The 17183-nt window shown below is 43.0% G+C and overlaps 1 protein-coding gene across 5 annotated transcripts in view; it reads left to right on the forward strand.

Moving 5' to 3' along the window:
• Nucleotides 1–17183, forward strand: part of ADGRG2 (adhesion G protein-coupled receptor G2) — a 133510-nt gene that overhangs the window by 65674 nt on the left and 50653 nt on the right. The window lies entirely within an intron of this gene.

Consider the following 17183-nt stretch of genomic DNA (forward strand, 5'->3'; position numbering starts at 1 on the left):
TAGAACACAGATTTCTGGGTCCGTCCCCTAGAGTTTTTGATTTAATAGGTCTGGGCGGGACCTGAAAATTGACATTTCTAACAAGCTCCCAGGTGATGCTGATGCAACTGCCTCAGGACCACACTTTGAGGACCACTGCCTATACAGCTGGCAGAAGACATAAGTAGGGAGAGAAAACTCCTCCAGATATATAACATGGGATACAAATTCTCTCGTGGCCACGTGACGTTCATGTAAACTGTGCTCACACACATCATCTCCTTGGGGCATTAAAACATCACTGTGGGATTGGCAGGGCAAAAATCAAATGTCCCCCCTTTACTGATGAGTAAATGTCCCCAGGGACGTTATTGGTTAGGAAGTGGCGGAGCCAGACTAGATACTAGATCCTTGGTCTCACGTTTCGGTGCTTTTTCTACCACAAGGGTAGATGAGGAAGGAAAGTGGAACACAAGGGGAAAAAATCATCAAAATGAAAGCTGCTTGGTAGAAATAAGTCATTTTGAAAAAGCATAATTAAAAATGATGAAGGGGCTGGCCCGGTGGCGCAGGCGGTTAAGTGCGCGCGTTCTGCTGCGGCGGCCCGGGGTTCGCCGGTTCAGATCCCGGGCGCGCACCGACGCACCGCTTGTTAGGCCATGCTGTGGCGGCGTCCCATGTAAAGTAGAGGAAGATGGGCATGGATGTTAGCCCAGGGCCAGTCTTCCTCAGCAAAAAGAGGAGGATTGGCATTGGATGTTAGCTCAGGGCTGGTCCTCCTCACAAAAAAAAAAAAAAAAAAAAAGATGAAAACGGGGCAGGTAAACAGGACAGTGCATGGCTCTGAAACAAACCTGAGTAGGGAAAACCTGAGTGGATGCTTAAGGTCACTCAGTGTGTTTCTTGCTCTGCTTCTCTCATGAAGTAGTTTCGTAATGTAGTGGTTCTCAAAGTGTGGGCCCCAGACAAGAGGCATCAGCATCACCTGGGAGCTTTTTGCACGTGTAGATTCTCAGGCCTACCCTAGACCTGCTAAGTCGGAAACTCTGAGGGTGGGGCCCAGCAGTCTGTGTTTTAATTAGCCCTCCAGGGGATGCTGATGCATGCCCATGTGTAGAACCACTGTCTTAAAGAATTGGCTAAAACATTGCTGCTGGCAGCATGATAAAGTAGAAAGGTGGTGAGATCTAGGGCCCTTCCCATGCCTGCCACCTGCTATTTGTATGATCTTGATTTGCCGCTAGATCAATATGAGCCTCTATTTTCTCATCTTCAAAATGGGTATAATCGTGAGCTCCCCTGATGAGCTCTTGTAAGGCTCAATATATGTTAAAAAAAAAAAAAGATCCATGAAGGCAAAGATTCCCCCCCTCACCTTTATTGACATATCATTGACATATGACATTGTGTATGCAAAAGTTTTTCTGAATGAAGTGTTTTGGGATCTGGAAAGGGCTAAATAAGAGTTCATTTTATTGTCTTTCAGAACTCCCACTAAGATATTCCTGTTATTTAATAATCACTTTGATTGCACTTACCGTGTGCCAGCCACTGTTCTGAGCCCTTATAAAAGGCTAACTCATTTAAAGCTCATCCAGTAACACTTTGAAGTAGGCACTATTATTAGCTCCATTTTACAGCTGAGGAAACTGAGGCACAGAGAAGGTAAGCAACTTGCCCTAGGTTAAACATTTCAGTTGCAGATCTGCAATTCAAACTCAGGCCATCTGACCCAAAGTTTGTGTGTTTAATCATTCCACTGTCCTGTCTTTTGGCATTCTTAACCTCTCTGCTATGCTAGGCTCAGTTGCTTGGTGGTTGTGCACCTGTAGATTACAAATAAAGGTGGAATCCATAACTGTAAGACTCACAGAATGTTGGACTAGATCATCCAGATAGCTCATAGGCACCATCTCCCTGAAGAGCTTTGGAATGAGGCAGGTTCTCTTCAGTTCAGGATGTCTTGGGTCTGGTCTTTGATGAAGGCCAAGGGGACTGACCTGCTACTTCTACATTGGATAATCAGTTGTATAGTAATGAGTGCCTGCGGTGTGCGTAGCATTACTGGCTGCTGAGAGAACATATTCTCTGACTCCAGAGAATTTACACTCCAGTTGGAGGGACATGATTATGACACATGGGAACAATACAAACTATAACTGAGTCCTAAAGTGTGAGTTAGCGCTATAGGGTTCTAACATATGACCTTTGGCCAAATCTGTGGAATAGGCTAGTTAAATGTTAAGCCACCTGTAGCAGATGCTATTGGTGCCCTGCCCATATCCTCTTGGCCCACCCCAGAAGTCACCTGCAGACAGATCCTGTGCATGCTGATGGCTCCCATGTCTTTCTGACTGAGAATGATCTGTGCCCATGGGACCCTGCTTGGCTTGTGCATGGAACAAGCCAGATGTGCCAGGGAGTTACCCCAAAACACTGGGGGATGGGAGTTGGTGTTTACCTATGCCAGCCAGCTTCCTTGTCCCTTGGTGGGACAATGCCGAGGTGTGTTCTACACACCTAGTAGTTTGGTGGATTGTGCCTCAGTCACCCACAGTAGTAACCTGCTCATTAATGTACTCATTGTTGCCTTTATTCCCTTCCCTATCTCACTTCCCTACTCCCTCCCTCTGCTTCCTGGGGTCATCCCTATTTGGAAACACACTCACCTTCCAAGGTCTAGCCAAATATTACTGCCTTTATAAAACCTGCTCTGACCTCTTCAGAAGAATTAGATCTCTCTCCCCAGAGATCCTTTTTCTCTTTATCCAATCTTTGTATACTTGGCACTTTGTATCACGTCATTATCTACTTCCTTTGCATCACGAGTCCTTTCAGTGCAACGTGAGAAGGGAGAACGAAGGTTTGGCGAGGTGGGGAGGAAAACTAATAAATACTGAGAGCCTGCTCTGGTCCAGGTCCTTCCAGGTGCTTTATGTACATCATCTCATTTAATCCTCCCAAAAACTCTTCATGGTAGATAATTTTAGTCTCAGTTTGCAGATGAAGAACCTGAACGTCAAAGAGATTAAGTCATTTGCCCAGTCACACAGCTCAGAGGATTCCCCATTGGAATCTGTAGCCTGTACTGTTCATACTATGTCAGGCTGCTCAGTGTCTGAAGACTGAAGGAACGTGTCACTGAGGCATGGGGAGAAGATGGAGAGGGAGCCTGGGGTAAGCTGCCGGAGAGTAGCCATTCCCCCTGGCTCTGGGGGATCTGGATGGAAAACACAGTAGCTTCACCCTGGAAGCCTGAGAGATGACTCAGTAGCTCTTGAAAGCAAGGAGAGGTAGGTCTGACACTCTCTTGTTAGGCCACTGGCCAATAGAGAGTCTCCTCAGGCCTTAACACTTTGAGTTGTGTAATTTGGTGATGCTTGAGGGAGTCATTCTTGGTCCACCAGAAGCCCAAAATGAGCTTTGGCAGCTAACTATACTTACCTCTGGCCTCTAGCTCTCCTGGGCCGTGCCAATGCCTTTTTTCTTTCTGTTTCTTTTTTTTTGGTCTTTGAAGGAGGTCTTCTTTTAGGTACAGCTATTTTCCAGAGGATGAGATGACATAATAGTGGAAGATGGTTATAATTTCATTCTTGCAGAGTTGTCTTCCCCATTTGGAAACAATTACACACTTGAGCCAGTTTGGTGATCTCATGAGCTATAATCCCCAACTTACTCTCTCTCTGGGCTGGGCCTAGATCTTTCTGTGCTGCAGGCATTTCCAGTGATAGATTCCTCTATAATTCCCCTTCTCCAAGGCCTCACATCTTGTTTCCTCTTACCCTCTCAAGCTTTGTCCATCCAAGTCTTTGTTCTTCCTTGTGCAGCACATGGTAGAGCTGTAGGAGGTACACTATATGCTCCTGTAAGGCAGGGAACCTGTCTTGTTTGACTTTGTCCTCCAATACCAAACCCAGTGCTGGTTTCCTCTCTCAATTCCCTATCTGTAAAAATGAGATTATAAATACCATGGCATTGATCTGATGCCCAGCCAATCTCACAACTCCCTAAAATCCCAGTCCCCACACACGGGCATGAGGTCACTTCTGTTGGGCCCTGACTCTTTCTCTGGCAGGTAGAAGTGGTGACAAGGAATGACAGAGATTCTAGATAGGTTGAGGGGGAACTTGAAAGCAGAGGACATTGTGTCCCACTTTCCACTTAGAAGTCCTGGTGAGAACTCCTCACAGGGGCCTGTACATTAATAGGGGGCAATGGTAGAAATGAGAAATGGTGTAGGCTGAGAGAAGGCTGGAGATGGTGTCCTCTGCAGGTCTTTCTTGTCTCTTGTGTGGCAGGGTAGGGATTCTAAATTGCTGTCACGTTTCTAGTGAGTAGCTGTGTTGAGAGCCAGGGGCAGGGACAGTGCTGCAAAGACGATGGTGTGGCCAATTTAGACCATGGGCCAGATGGAGGATGTGACAGACACTCAGTGGTAAGAGCTGAGGGGACTTAGGTCAGCAAGAGAGGGACCCCCAGGTGGGGGTGGAATTCTGAGAGAATAGACCATAAGGCCCACTGGACACAGCCTTCAGCAATGGATATCAGCTGGACACCCCGCAGGGTGAGGGAGATCTCTGGAGAGACCATCAATAACCCAGGGCTCAGCATGGGGTGAACTCACAGATCCAGGCCCCTTCTCCCTGCTGCCAGAAGGACACTAGCACCCCATTCCTAACCGGAAGCCATCTTGACTGCCAGAAGGAAGAGAAGGGAAAACAAAGATTGTGCATTTATCCAAAAGACATTGAGTTAACTAGAGACCATTTTAGAGCAAAAGAGAGCTACCTTACATCATCAGGTTTTTTTTTTTTAATAATATTTTTTTGATTTTATTTATTTATTTTTTTCCCCCAAAGCTCCAGTAGATAGTTGTATGTCACAGCTGCACATCCTTCTAGTCGCTGTATGTGGGACGCGGCCTCAGCATGGCCGGAGAAGTGGCGCGCCACTGCGCGCCCGGGGTTCCGAACCCAGGTCGCCAGCAGCGGAGCGCACGCACTTAACCGCTAAGCCACGGGGCCGGCCCCCATCATCAGGTTTAAGGATTCCTTTCCTGTACCTCTGGAGTGGAGGCTCCAAAACAAGATGGAGCCATCCTAGACATCAATGGAAGCTCATGGATTTTGTTTGTTTGTTTGTTTATTGTTGCTATTGTTTGTATATCTAAATCATGTCTATAAATTTTAAAGTAACTAAAATGAATACATATTGAACACTTACAATGTGTCAGGACACTCTGCTAAGAATTGTTGAAGGCCATCATCATATCCTGAATATCCAGAATTCATATCTTTCCAGGTATGAAGAAATATCTAGTCAGGTCCTTGAGGGTAAGGGTGACATCTTTTTCCTCTCTGTATTCTCCATAGTGTCTAGCACATAGTAAGTGCTTGATAAACTCTGGGGGTTTGATTGGTTTTGATTTGTGACTCTGGTCTAAAGCCTGGCGATAGTCTAAATCGTGGGCCTCTCCCTCAGCTTACATCACCAGCATTATCCTCATCTGAGCCAAATGGATTCTGATACAACATATATTACTCCTCTAAACTTTTGCATAGACTTCAGCGAGGTGCCTGTACTTTGGCTAGAATTACCCTTGAAGAATATATTTCCTTTCCTCCATATGATGAAGGGGCTCAGCTGATTTCCTGTTAAGATTCCCTCACACTCTGACATTCTGTGAGTTCAATTACCCAGTGGGGATAGTCTTCAGATTCCTAATTCATTGTCCTGGGATATCAGGGATCCGTGGGGTCTGCCTCGACCTGAGAACCACTCATCTCTGCAATCCCATTTTAAGGCTGCCCTCCTATTCAAAGTTCCTAATGTGAAATTGGAAACAATTTAAAAGTCATATTTTTTCAAACTACATTTTTTTACACGAGGCAATTTCAAAGGCTCTTAAAGTTACAACGAAGCCAGTGAATTGATAAAAGCTCCAGAAGTGGCTTTTGCTGACTGGTCAATCCACCAGTGGCCAGTGCTATACTTGCCTTGCTCGTCATGGAAAAGTCCCGGTGTCTCTTGGTAGGATCCAGTAGCAACAGCTCATAGTACTGAACATTAACAACAGCAGCAGCAGCAGCAATGCAACTGGACATTTCTGTAGGTCTTCATGGTTTACAAAGCACCTTGGCATATATCATCTCCCCATGGCCCCCTGAGGTAAGCAGAGAAGTTTGTATTATCCCCACTTTGCTGACGAGAGGACTGAAGCTCACAGCAGTGGAGTAACTTTCTAGGTTACCCAGCAAGAAACAGTATCAAGGTCCTGAAAGAAGCTCTCCAGAACTCTCTCCTCTATACTAGCCTGCACAAAGTGCTTGCTTTTGGCCATACGAGTACATTTTAGCCAAGATCTTTAACAATGGTGACTTTAACCATAAGGAATGTCCTTCTAGACCAGGGGTTGGCAAACTTTTTCTATAGAGAGTCAGATAATAAATATTTTTGGCTTTGTGGACCATAGGGTCTCTGTGGCAACTACTACTGCGATATGGAAATAAATAGGCCTGACTTTGCTCCAATGAAACTTTATTTACAAACACAGTTGTTAGGCTGGATTTGGCCCGTGGGCTGTAGTTTATGGACCCCTGATCTAGATGGAATGGAAGTGGTGTGGCACATACCACTGATCGTTTACATGACAACCATTCCTTGCTTCTTTCTTTTTTTTTTTTAAAGATTTTATTTATTTATTTTTTTCCCCCCAAAGCCCCAGTAGATAGTCGTATGTCATAGCTGCACATCCCTCCAGCTGATGCATGTGGGACGCGGCCCCAGCACGGCCAGAGAAGCGGTGTGTTGGTGCGCGCCCGGGATCCGAACCCGGGCTGCCAGCAGCGGAGCGCGCGCACCCAACCGCTAAGCCACTGGGTCAGCCCCCTTGCTTCTTTCTTGCTGGCTATAAGCCCTGGCTTCATAAGGTGCTTACCCCTTTCCACATGACTCAGGAATAAATCCTGATTATTCTAAGCCAACCGTGGAAATGCTTGATTCCAAACCTTGCCAATGTTTGATTTAGGAGTGGGCATGTGACCCACTTTTGACCAATAAGATACATGGGAAAATCTGCTGGGGGACTTCTAGAAAAAGTTTCCCTACTCTTAAGATGAGACTCAAGGAAAACAAGTTCTTCTTCCTCTGGACCTGCACTGTCCAATTCAATAGCCACTAGGCACATGTGGCTATTTAAATCTAAATTAAAATTAAATGAAATAAAAAATTCAGTTCCTCAGTTGCACTAGCCACATTTCAAGTGCTCAATAGTCACATGGGGCTAGTGGTTGCCATACTGGACAATGCAGATGTAGAATATTTCCATCATTGCAGAAAGTTCCATTGGATAGTGCTGTATCTGGATGTTTTTGTGTCTGGATTTGATGCCTAAAACAGTGGTAGCCATCTTAAAAACATTGAGAGGAGCTAGTGAGTGCAAGTGGGAAATCTAGATAAACTGAGTTTATGATGATGTTGAGTCCCTGAATTAACAGTATCCGAGGATGAAAGAACAGAAGGATGGAAAGGGCCTGGGGTCTTCGTTGCTATCCCTGAACCTTAGAACTGTCTGCTTTTGGATTCTTAAGTGGGCTAAATGAATGTCCTTAATGTTTATGGTACTTTTAATTGAGTGTTCTGTAACTTGCCCCTGAAAGCATTCTGACACATATGAATTAACTTTATAAAGGTTTACTATGTGTCACGTCATTATAAATGCTTCATGTGTCACCTTAGTGAATCCTGACAATAGCTACAATCAAGTGTTAATCCCTCATTTTTTAGACGAGGGAACTGAGGCTTGAACAGTTTGAGTCACTTCTAAGTTCACACAGCTGGAAAGTGGAGGTGGTGGGATTCTAGAACTTGTGTCCTTAACCACTTCCTCAGTGCTTAGTCCCTGAAACAGTTGAAAATGGTTTTTACACGACTTTGACCGAAACTTTACCATATTCATTCATCCTGGTATGGATTCATACCCCCAAAGGACTGGATAAAGATTAAGAGAGATCTGAGGAATAAAAGCAATAGCGCCACTGATTTAATCTATTAGGGAGTAAGTTGATGTTCCAAGAGAACACGGTGTTGAAATCTTCCTTGATGTGGGTACATCTTTACTTCAAGGAAATAATGAAAAAACACATTGATCTTGGCAAGAGGTCTCGTGTTCGTAAGATCACAGTGCTGTAAAAAACCATGAAGATAAATTGAGGCTGCATTTGCAATGACGTCTGTGGCAATTATGTTAGTTTTTCACATCAGTGTCCTATTTGACCTATATCCTTTCCACTTCTTTCCTTTTAGGAATGCACACAGCATAAAGTAGAAGTTACTCTCTTGTTGCTATAGTATTTAGTATAGTGTAGAATTTTGTCAAAGAAGAGAAAAATGAAAAATATAAAATGATCAATAGTCTTGCTTGGTGAGTCAATTAAAATTGCTTATAATTATCTGATTAACTGCATGAACAAGAACTGAACCCATAGCTGTGTTGTGTTTCAACTATATAGCCTTTTTTGTCTTGCTCCTAGTATAAAACATGCTTTCTTATTACACTGATTTGGATTCACAGTAAAGTCTAACAAATTGTGGGTTTTGGTGTACAGGGAGGAGGGGATGAGTTTGAATTAATGAAGAATTTTCAATTGTAGGATATTTTCAAATTTAAATTTTAAAACTTTCAAATGAGTTGCATAACATCACTAGAATATAACCTCCATTGGAGGCCAGGGGCTTTGTTTTATTCCCTGTTATAAGCTCAGTGTCTGGCATACAGTAGGTCCTCAACAGTTAGAATAAATGAATAAACTTTGGGCAAATCCCTTCACGTTTCTGAGCTTGTTTCCTCACTTGTAGAGTGAAGGGGTTGGACTACTTTGGTATCTAGTCTTCCTTACCTATGACCTATTTTGTACTTCTTTTCTTCAAGTGAACTCCAACTCCTAAAAGATACTGTCTTTCAAATGGTTTAAGTAAAAATTTTCCCCATTTTTGTGTTGAGCAAAGACATTTATAACTGTATCCAGTGTTTGTTATAGACAGTAGAAAACCAGTGTATATATAATTTCAAACAAAACAAACATCACACTCTAATTTTCTCATGCAGCTTATTGTGGGTAAATAAACAATTTTTTAAATAATGAAATGAAATATAGTCTAAGTGACTACCTTTGACAGTTTTCTAGATTTACAATATTGTACTAGGTCATCTTCAAGTCTCCTTCACCTCTGAAATAGATTTCTATGTACTTCACTTTCCTGATGTGTAGTGTGAAGAGATGGAACCCCATGGTCTTTCTAGGAGATGCCTTCTGATGATCCTAAGCTATGGAAACTTGAATTAGACAAACACGGTATTGTAACAGATATTCTCACCAATCAAGCATTAGGGAATAGATAAGAATGTTTTATAGTTAGAATGGAAATCACACACATGCAAATCTTGGAAACAAACCATCTTCATGATTTTTTAAATGCCCCTCTACAAATTACTGATATCACATTGTTTGCATTAATTAAAAAAAAACAGTTTGTTACATAAAGGTAAACTTTATCCAAGGACACAGAATCATATAGTCTGAATTAATAATAATTACAACTTATTCTTGGAACTGTGATAAAATACTTTATGAATGTGATATAATTTCATTCAAAGTAATTATCTTCATTTTACACATGAAGAAATGCAAGCAGAGAAATGTTAGAAACTTACTCAAGGCAGAGCCAGGATTTGAACCCAAGTTAGTCTCCCTCAAGAGCCCAGTCTTTTAAACACATTTAAAGCTTAGTTAAGGAGGCATGCTCATTCATACATTGGAAATAAATGGACATGGGCATTTTATCTATATGGAGAAGATTACCAAGTCAAGAGTTACACATTATTAAAAATGAGGAATCCCAGATCAGACTTTCAAAGCTCATGACAAGCCAAAGACAACATAAGAAGACATTAGAATAGGAGCCACTGACATACAAACGCCTAGGGACCTGCTAAGGATCCTCTACTCAGAAGTGCTACAGCAATGGTTAAGGTTTACATTGCTTCAAACAGAAGAAACTCAAAAATACAACTTTTCCAACTAAGTAGGATGCAGCAGGAATATCCATAATTCCAACCTTTCTCAGTGGCTTTTACTAGTATGTAGCTATTTACAGAACTGGTTCATCACATGAGAGTCCCACTTGAGGGTCATGGAAAAACCATGATATGGATGTTTGCTGGGAGCAAAGCTGGGGAGGTGAGTCACAAAGAAGGAGGGGAATTCATTCAGCCTCAAAGTGGCAAGGACTCCTCCTCCTCTGATTCATATTGATTTCCTGACTTTTGACCTTGTCAATATCATGACAAAGAACAAGAGAGAAAATGGTGGCTGCAGAGCGTGATTTTAGCATTAATTTTGTCCCATCATTAGTTTAGTGGATATTAATTACTCCATGGCACTCAAATTAAATCTAATGTGGCAGAGAATGGCTGGCAGGTCACCAAACTTTTTATTTTTATTTTTTCCTTAGCACACAGCTAGACTTCACTTCCCAACCTCCCTTGCAAGCGGAAATGGCTGTGTAACTGAGTTCTGGCCAATGGATGTTGGCGGAAGTCTAGCCATTAAAAATCTCCCACCTGATTCCCCTCAGTCTTTCTCTTTCTCTGTTTGCCTGCTGGATGTTGCTCTCCAGAGCAAGCTTGGAATCTTCATGTTGAAGATGGCAGTGTCTCTGTCAACCTGGGTCCCTGAATGACTGCATGAAGCTGACATCCCTCTCTGTGCCCCACCCTGCCCTCCACTTTAGGCTGCTGATTGCACTTTACACATGGAAAACAAACTTCTATTTTTTTAAGCCCCTGAGATTTCAGGGTTTATTTATTGTGGCAACTTGCCTTACCTTAACTAATACATCTGACTATGACTCTTCCCACTAGGTACATCTTCTTCTGCCATTGGAAGGTGGGGTGGGGCAGGGTAGGCATCCTTTCTTTCTTGAGATCATATAAGAACCCAGGTTCATAAAATCGAAGAAAACTGGGGGAGTCCATTATGGTCACTACTGAGATGCTCACTGTCCAATCAGGAGAGAGTCATTTGAGGGCAGGAGGCTCCACCAGAGCCACGCACTCCCTCTGTTCCAAGCCCGGCCAGTGGGACCCTCACAGTGTGGCATAAGGTTAAGACTATAGGCTCTGGACTTGCTGGGGTCAAATCTTACCTCTGCCATTTGTTAACTCTGACCATAACAAGGTATTTAATCGTTGTGCTTCAGTTTCCTTATCTGTAAAGTATCAGTACCTCTCTCAAAGAGTTATATGCAGATTAAATGAGTTAGTGTGTGTAAAACAGATGCCTGTAATGCACCTGACACATTGTAAGAACTCAGTAAACACTAGCCATTATCACTAGAGACCAGCACAGTCTAATAGAGAATTTCACAATAATGGAAGTGTTATACATCTGTGCTGCCTAATACAGTAGCTGCCAACCACACGTGGCTACTGAGCACTTGAAACATGACTGAGGAACTGAATTTTGAGTTTTATTTAATTTAATTAATTTAAATTTAAATAGCCATATTTAGCTTGTGGCTGCTGTATTGAACAGTGCAGCTATAGACCATTTGTTCTAATTGCTTTAGAATTTTTCTATTTCGTACTGTGTAAGTCAGGGTTCAATCACAGAAGGAGAATCACTATGGACACACACACATGAGTGTGCACACACACACAAACACACTAAGGAATCTGTCACAGGGATTTGACCTTACACAACTGTGGGAGCTGGTTAAGCAGTCTCTGTAAAGCTGTTGTCTTCACATCTGACGCTAGAACTTGACATCTATGGTGGGCAGGCAGTAGGGAAGGGAGGATGGATGTAAGATGGGGGAGAGCACGAACAAGTTGGCACCCACAAGCATGAAGTGTAGCCACAAAACAGACTGAAACCCACATCAGTTCTTGTTGCCTGTGACCTTGGTGGTATAGATGTCCTGCAGAAGCCAAGCCCTTCAGCACAAAATTACACACCTGGCCCAGAAGTCAGAGAAGCCGAAGGAGGATCCAGGGGAAGGTGGACCAGTTGCAGGCTGGCAGCTTCCTCATAGTAATGAAGTGAGGCAGCTGATAATTGCCAACATGTGGGAGCTACAAAATGGCTGCTGCTCCACTTCCGCCCAAATCTCCCACAAGAAGCCCTCTCATGTCCCTCCCTAACCAGAAACATACAGAAAAGGGAATTCAGGGAAATGTAGCTCAGCCTAGCCACGATGTTACATTACAAAGCCACCACACATACTAGAAAGTAATGAGCTCAATTTTGTATCTGTTAATACTTCTAAATAAAACATGATGCTAGCATCTCCCAAGGCTCCATTTAGTTGTTTCTGTTCTGCAAGTAGCCCAAAGGTATTCTGAAGATCCTTACAGCCAGCCAACATGATCTTTAAGTGGTAAGATTATGAGTATCTTTTTTAAGCTTTTCCTTATACTTTTCTCTGGTTTAGAATTTTCTCCACAGAAACCCACATTATTATTATAATCAGAAAAGAAATTAATGTTAACTTTTGGAAGCCAGCCTATGACCCTTAAGGAGACAGCATATCCCACTAGAGGACAACCTAATAACATCATGATTAGCTGTGCCTTCTATTTTTTCCCTGAAACTTTGCTGAGTCTTGATTTTGTACAAGAACTTGTGAAACATAAGTTATGGTCACCAAATCCTCTGAAACCCTTTGACTTCTGCCTCTTTCTTCACGTTTCCAAAGTGATCCCAAGGGCGTTTTGAAAATTGGAAGCAAATAATATAAAGAGAAAAGAAACTGGAGTGGAAGTCTTGCTCAATAGAAGGGAGAAATCATTTTTAGAAAAGTCACTAGGAAAATGAGGGATAGAGACAGCATCATATTAATTACTGACATGAGCAGTATTTACTGTTCTTGTCAATACTGTAGTAGTAGTATCTATGCAGTATGTCCCATTATGATTGCCTTCATCCCTGTTTTCCAGATGGGAAACTGAATTGAATTAAGTAAGTTGAATTAAGTAAGTTGTCCAAAGTTACATAGTTAACAAGTGGTGGATTTGGACCTAGGCTCTCTGGGTTTCAAAGTCTACGTTCTTAACCTGCCTACCACACTTGCGGGATTCAGGGCAATGTCACAGGGACTGTTGGGATGTGATAGGTTAACTGTTGGCAGGCTGACTCCTGCTTCTCCCTCACCCCCACATCCTGGTGACCCCTCAAATTCTCTCATCTTACCTTAGAAGTGTCTGTTGAACCTCTCTTTTCATGCCAGCTTCCCAAGCACAGGTTCAAGTCCTCGTCATGTCCTGCCCAATCTAGTGCAGTAGCCTGCTCTCTGACCTTCCCACTTCAGATCACGTTCTTCATTTATTTCACAGCTATATAAAAAAAAATGGTTCTGTGCCAGGGGCTTGGGAGAGGGGAGAATGGGGAGGCTATTTTGCACTCAAGTCCTTATCTTAGGCTCTGTGCCCCCAAAGAACCTAAATTAAGATGCCAAGTGGTCACTGCTTGACTGTGAGCTGGCAAAGAGTGGCACGATCTAAGGGAGACCAGAAAACTCTCCATACGCTAACCACTGGTACCTGCACCCCCACCTTTCCAGGTGCTTCTGCACTTAACTCTTCCACAAGAAGCTCTCACTAACCTATAATTTACAGGTGCTTTGGCATGAAAGAACATGTCAACTGACTAACAGCAGAGTCACCCTACACCCTAGTGGGAATCAGGGAGGAGAGGGGCACCCAAGCAAATGTTGCTTTCCTTAAGCTGTATCTCTTCAGCTTAAGGGAGGAAATGGAGATGACCCTAGAGCATGCATTCTCCGTGGGGGCAATATCACCTCCATGGAAGTGAAAATTGGTTCTTGGAGGTAAAAGAACGTTTTATATATATTACACAGGGCTGGGACTATGGTCAGGCAAGTGAAGAGTCTAGGGCATAAAATATTAGGAGATATCCACTTTTAGAGCTGTGTGTGTGTACACACACCCATAAATAAAGACATACATACATATATACATACCTGTTAGATGGCATGGAGTACCATGGATAAGGGGATGGGAAGGGCCAGGCAAAGGGAGAAAGTGGTGGGATTTTAAATAGAGTGGTCTGGATCAGCCTCTTAGAGAAGGTGACATTTGAGCAAAATTTGAAGGAGGTGCCAGGGCAAACCAAGGGGCTCTCTGGAGGAAAAGTGTTCCAGGCAGAGGGAGCAGCAAGTGCAAAGGCCCTGAGGTCAGAATATGCCCAGTGTGTTGGAGGAACAGCAGGGAGGCCAGTGTGGCTGAGAGAGGGGAGAGTAGGAGGAGATGAGGTCTGGGTATAGGGTCGTCTGTTTCACTGGAATGTGGGGAGATTCCATGAAGAAGCACGGGTATAATGCCAGGGTAGTAAGTATTCAATAAATGCCAGTCTACCCCCCTCCCTCCTCGCCCCCTGAAGCACTAAGTAACGTTTACATATCAGCCTGAAGTAGCTCCAGAAGCTACCAGTCTTCGGAAGCAGAGTGAACACAAATCATGGCTAGCATCTTAAAATGAAAAGCACAACCAAGGTGCTCCATTATCTGCGCCTTGACCAGCAGCCTAGATTACCGTCTATGTGTCTAAGTTCAAGGGCACTGGGAAGGAGGGATGATGCCCTAGTATCCCCCACCTGTCAGAAAATGTTTATTTCAATGCTTTCATCCTTCCTAAAGTGCACATCCCTCTTGGTGGAGCAGAGTGGACAGCCAGTAGGTCACTGGCTCTTTGATTTTTTTAGACCACAGCCCAAGAAGAGAAACAGCCCAGTGTAGTGGGGCTGGAGAGCCTATGCTCAGATCCTAGTTCTGCCCTTCTGCTAGTAATCTTGGGCACGTTACTTGGCCTCCTTGTGCCTCAGTTTCCCCATCTGTAAAATGGGGATAACTTGCCTCATATGGTTGTTATGAGGACTAAAGGAGTTATTATTTATGAAGCGCCTGGTCATAGTAATGCTATATAAATGCTTGTTAATTCAAAATAGACTCCCTTTTGGGACTCTACTTTTCCCAGAAAAAAATGCATATAAATACACCCATAAATTTGGATTCTATTTCAGGGAATTTATGGACACTCCAAAATGCATCGCTTAGACCCTTGAGGGAGGGATGGTCCATAAACCCCTGAGAGAGCCAAGATCAGTTCTGGAGGGGTAAAGGGGGAAGGGGACAGGTGGGTGGTACCATGTGAGGGTGGGAGAAGAGCAAGAACCAGGGGCCGTGGGAAATCAAGAACACATTTCACCCTCTTGGCATTTTGGCAAGGCCCACCTAGAGTTGCTGATGGTTTGCACTTTGGGAAGTTCCATCAGCTAGGAGCTGAAGTTTTCTTTAATGATGTCATTATTAATCATTTAATAAAAACGTTATGTCAGAGTATTTATTGAGCAGTGTTACATGAAATGGTCACAGCTCAAGTAAACACATTTTGGCTGTGCCAAAGTAGAAATGTTTTCATTCATTTTGTTGGTTATGTAGTAAAATCTGAAAATATAGTTCTTGGAAGAGTGTCTGTTGTCCCAAGCCTTGAAGAGCCAATATAATAATGAAACAATATTATTTTGCTTGAGGATCCCATATAAGCGTGCCTAGGCATGGCACCTTGTTTCAAATCATCTCTTTATGGAACAGTAATTCAATCCAGAGAAGCACTGCTAGAAGTTTCAGCTGGATCTAAAATAGTCATGCAAGGGGGGCTATGTCATATCCTTTTTAGATCCACTCTTAGAAGATTAAACTTTTATCTTTCCCATCCAACTTGGGGCGAATGTGTTGGAAGTAAATACGCATTAGCATTACCACCGTCACAGGTTTAAGACAACCAGTCGCCTCACGTTTTGTCTTACATCTCCTACAGTATCAAATGGTGGGGAGAAAAATGAAAACTTCAGAAACACTCAGACATGACCTCGCATGACTTGGGTGCAGATAGTTTGTTTGAGAGGTGATCCAAGGAATCAGGAGTGAGAGAGCAGGGAGAGGGCATTAGGAAAAGAGGAAAAGTCAATAAAGGGTATTTTATTGAGGTCACTGTTGTAGGCAACGGGGGCTCATGATCGCTGAATTTTTGATGTTGTTTGTGATGTGTATTTGAATGGCTGTTTTAGTATACATTTATAAGATCTGTTAAGCAGTCTATCTGCTGTGACTGGCAGTTATAACTACTACTCCAAACTTGAGATTCTGAATAATCATCAGAGTATTCCCAAGTCTTTCCTTCATGGACTCTGCCTCATTGCTTTCAGATCCATTCCCCATCTTTCTCCTGCTGTGCTCTATATCACAGGGACCTGACCCCTTACAATATCTGTATTAAATTCCTGATCTTGAACTAGCTGTCGTGGGTTCCTGACTGTTCCCTGACTGATAGAAACTCCTTAGTGATATCATCAGTCAATCCAAAAATATTTTGAACATCTACCAGATACAAGGCACTGAGCTGGATTCCTGGAGGATAACAAATAAAGCATCAAGCAGCTTAGCATCTAATTGGGAAAACAAGACATATAGTGGAAAAGTTAAGTAACAATGCCCAATAGTGTATGTCCAAATTCTCAGTGAATGGTGTAGTTAATGAATAAACTTTAAGATATAAAGAGGAGAGAGCCACCTCCAACAGCTTCTGCAGCCAGGGCATGCTTTAGCGGACTGGAGAGCTCACATAAAGGGGTCATCTTCTAAAACTTTCATTTTTGGAAGGGTGAAAATTTGGAATTTTATTTGAAATCTCCTGATATTTAAATGTTGGTGAGTAATTTAAACTTTCAAAAAGTTCAGTGTGATTCCCACTGTGTGGGCAAGATAGAACTTGTCTGGGAGCTGAAGTGGATTTGTGAGCCAATGCTGTGCATTTGGTGGATGGCTTACTGCATTGGGGGAGAAGTCGGATGCAAAGAATGTTAAAATCCCTTCCAATTAGAAGATTCCAGGGTTCTAATATTTTACTCATGTATGAGGCGATCAAGGCCTGGGTTTACAAGGGGGCAGTGGGCATGGGAGGAAGGGACAGATGAGAGAGAGATTAGGGAATATTAATAATAATGCTCGACATTTATATACTAGTTTATGGTCTACAGAGTTTGTGATTGGAAGCAGGATAGAGTATAGGCTCTGAAGTCAGACTGCCTGGGTTCAAATCCCAGCTCTATAATGAATTACCAGTGAGG

The sequence above is a fragment of the Ceratotherium simum genome, chromosome X (assembly GCF_057802395.1).
Source record: "Ceratotherium simum simum isolate JZ-2026a chromosome X, ASM5780239v1, whole genome shotgun sequence".
Classification (NCBI taxonomy): Eukaryota; Metazoa; Chordata; class Mammalia; order Perissodactyla; family Rhinocerotidae; genus Ceratotherium; species Ceratotherium simum.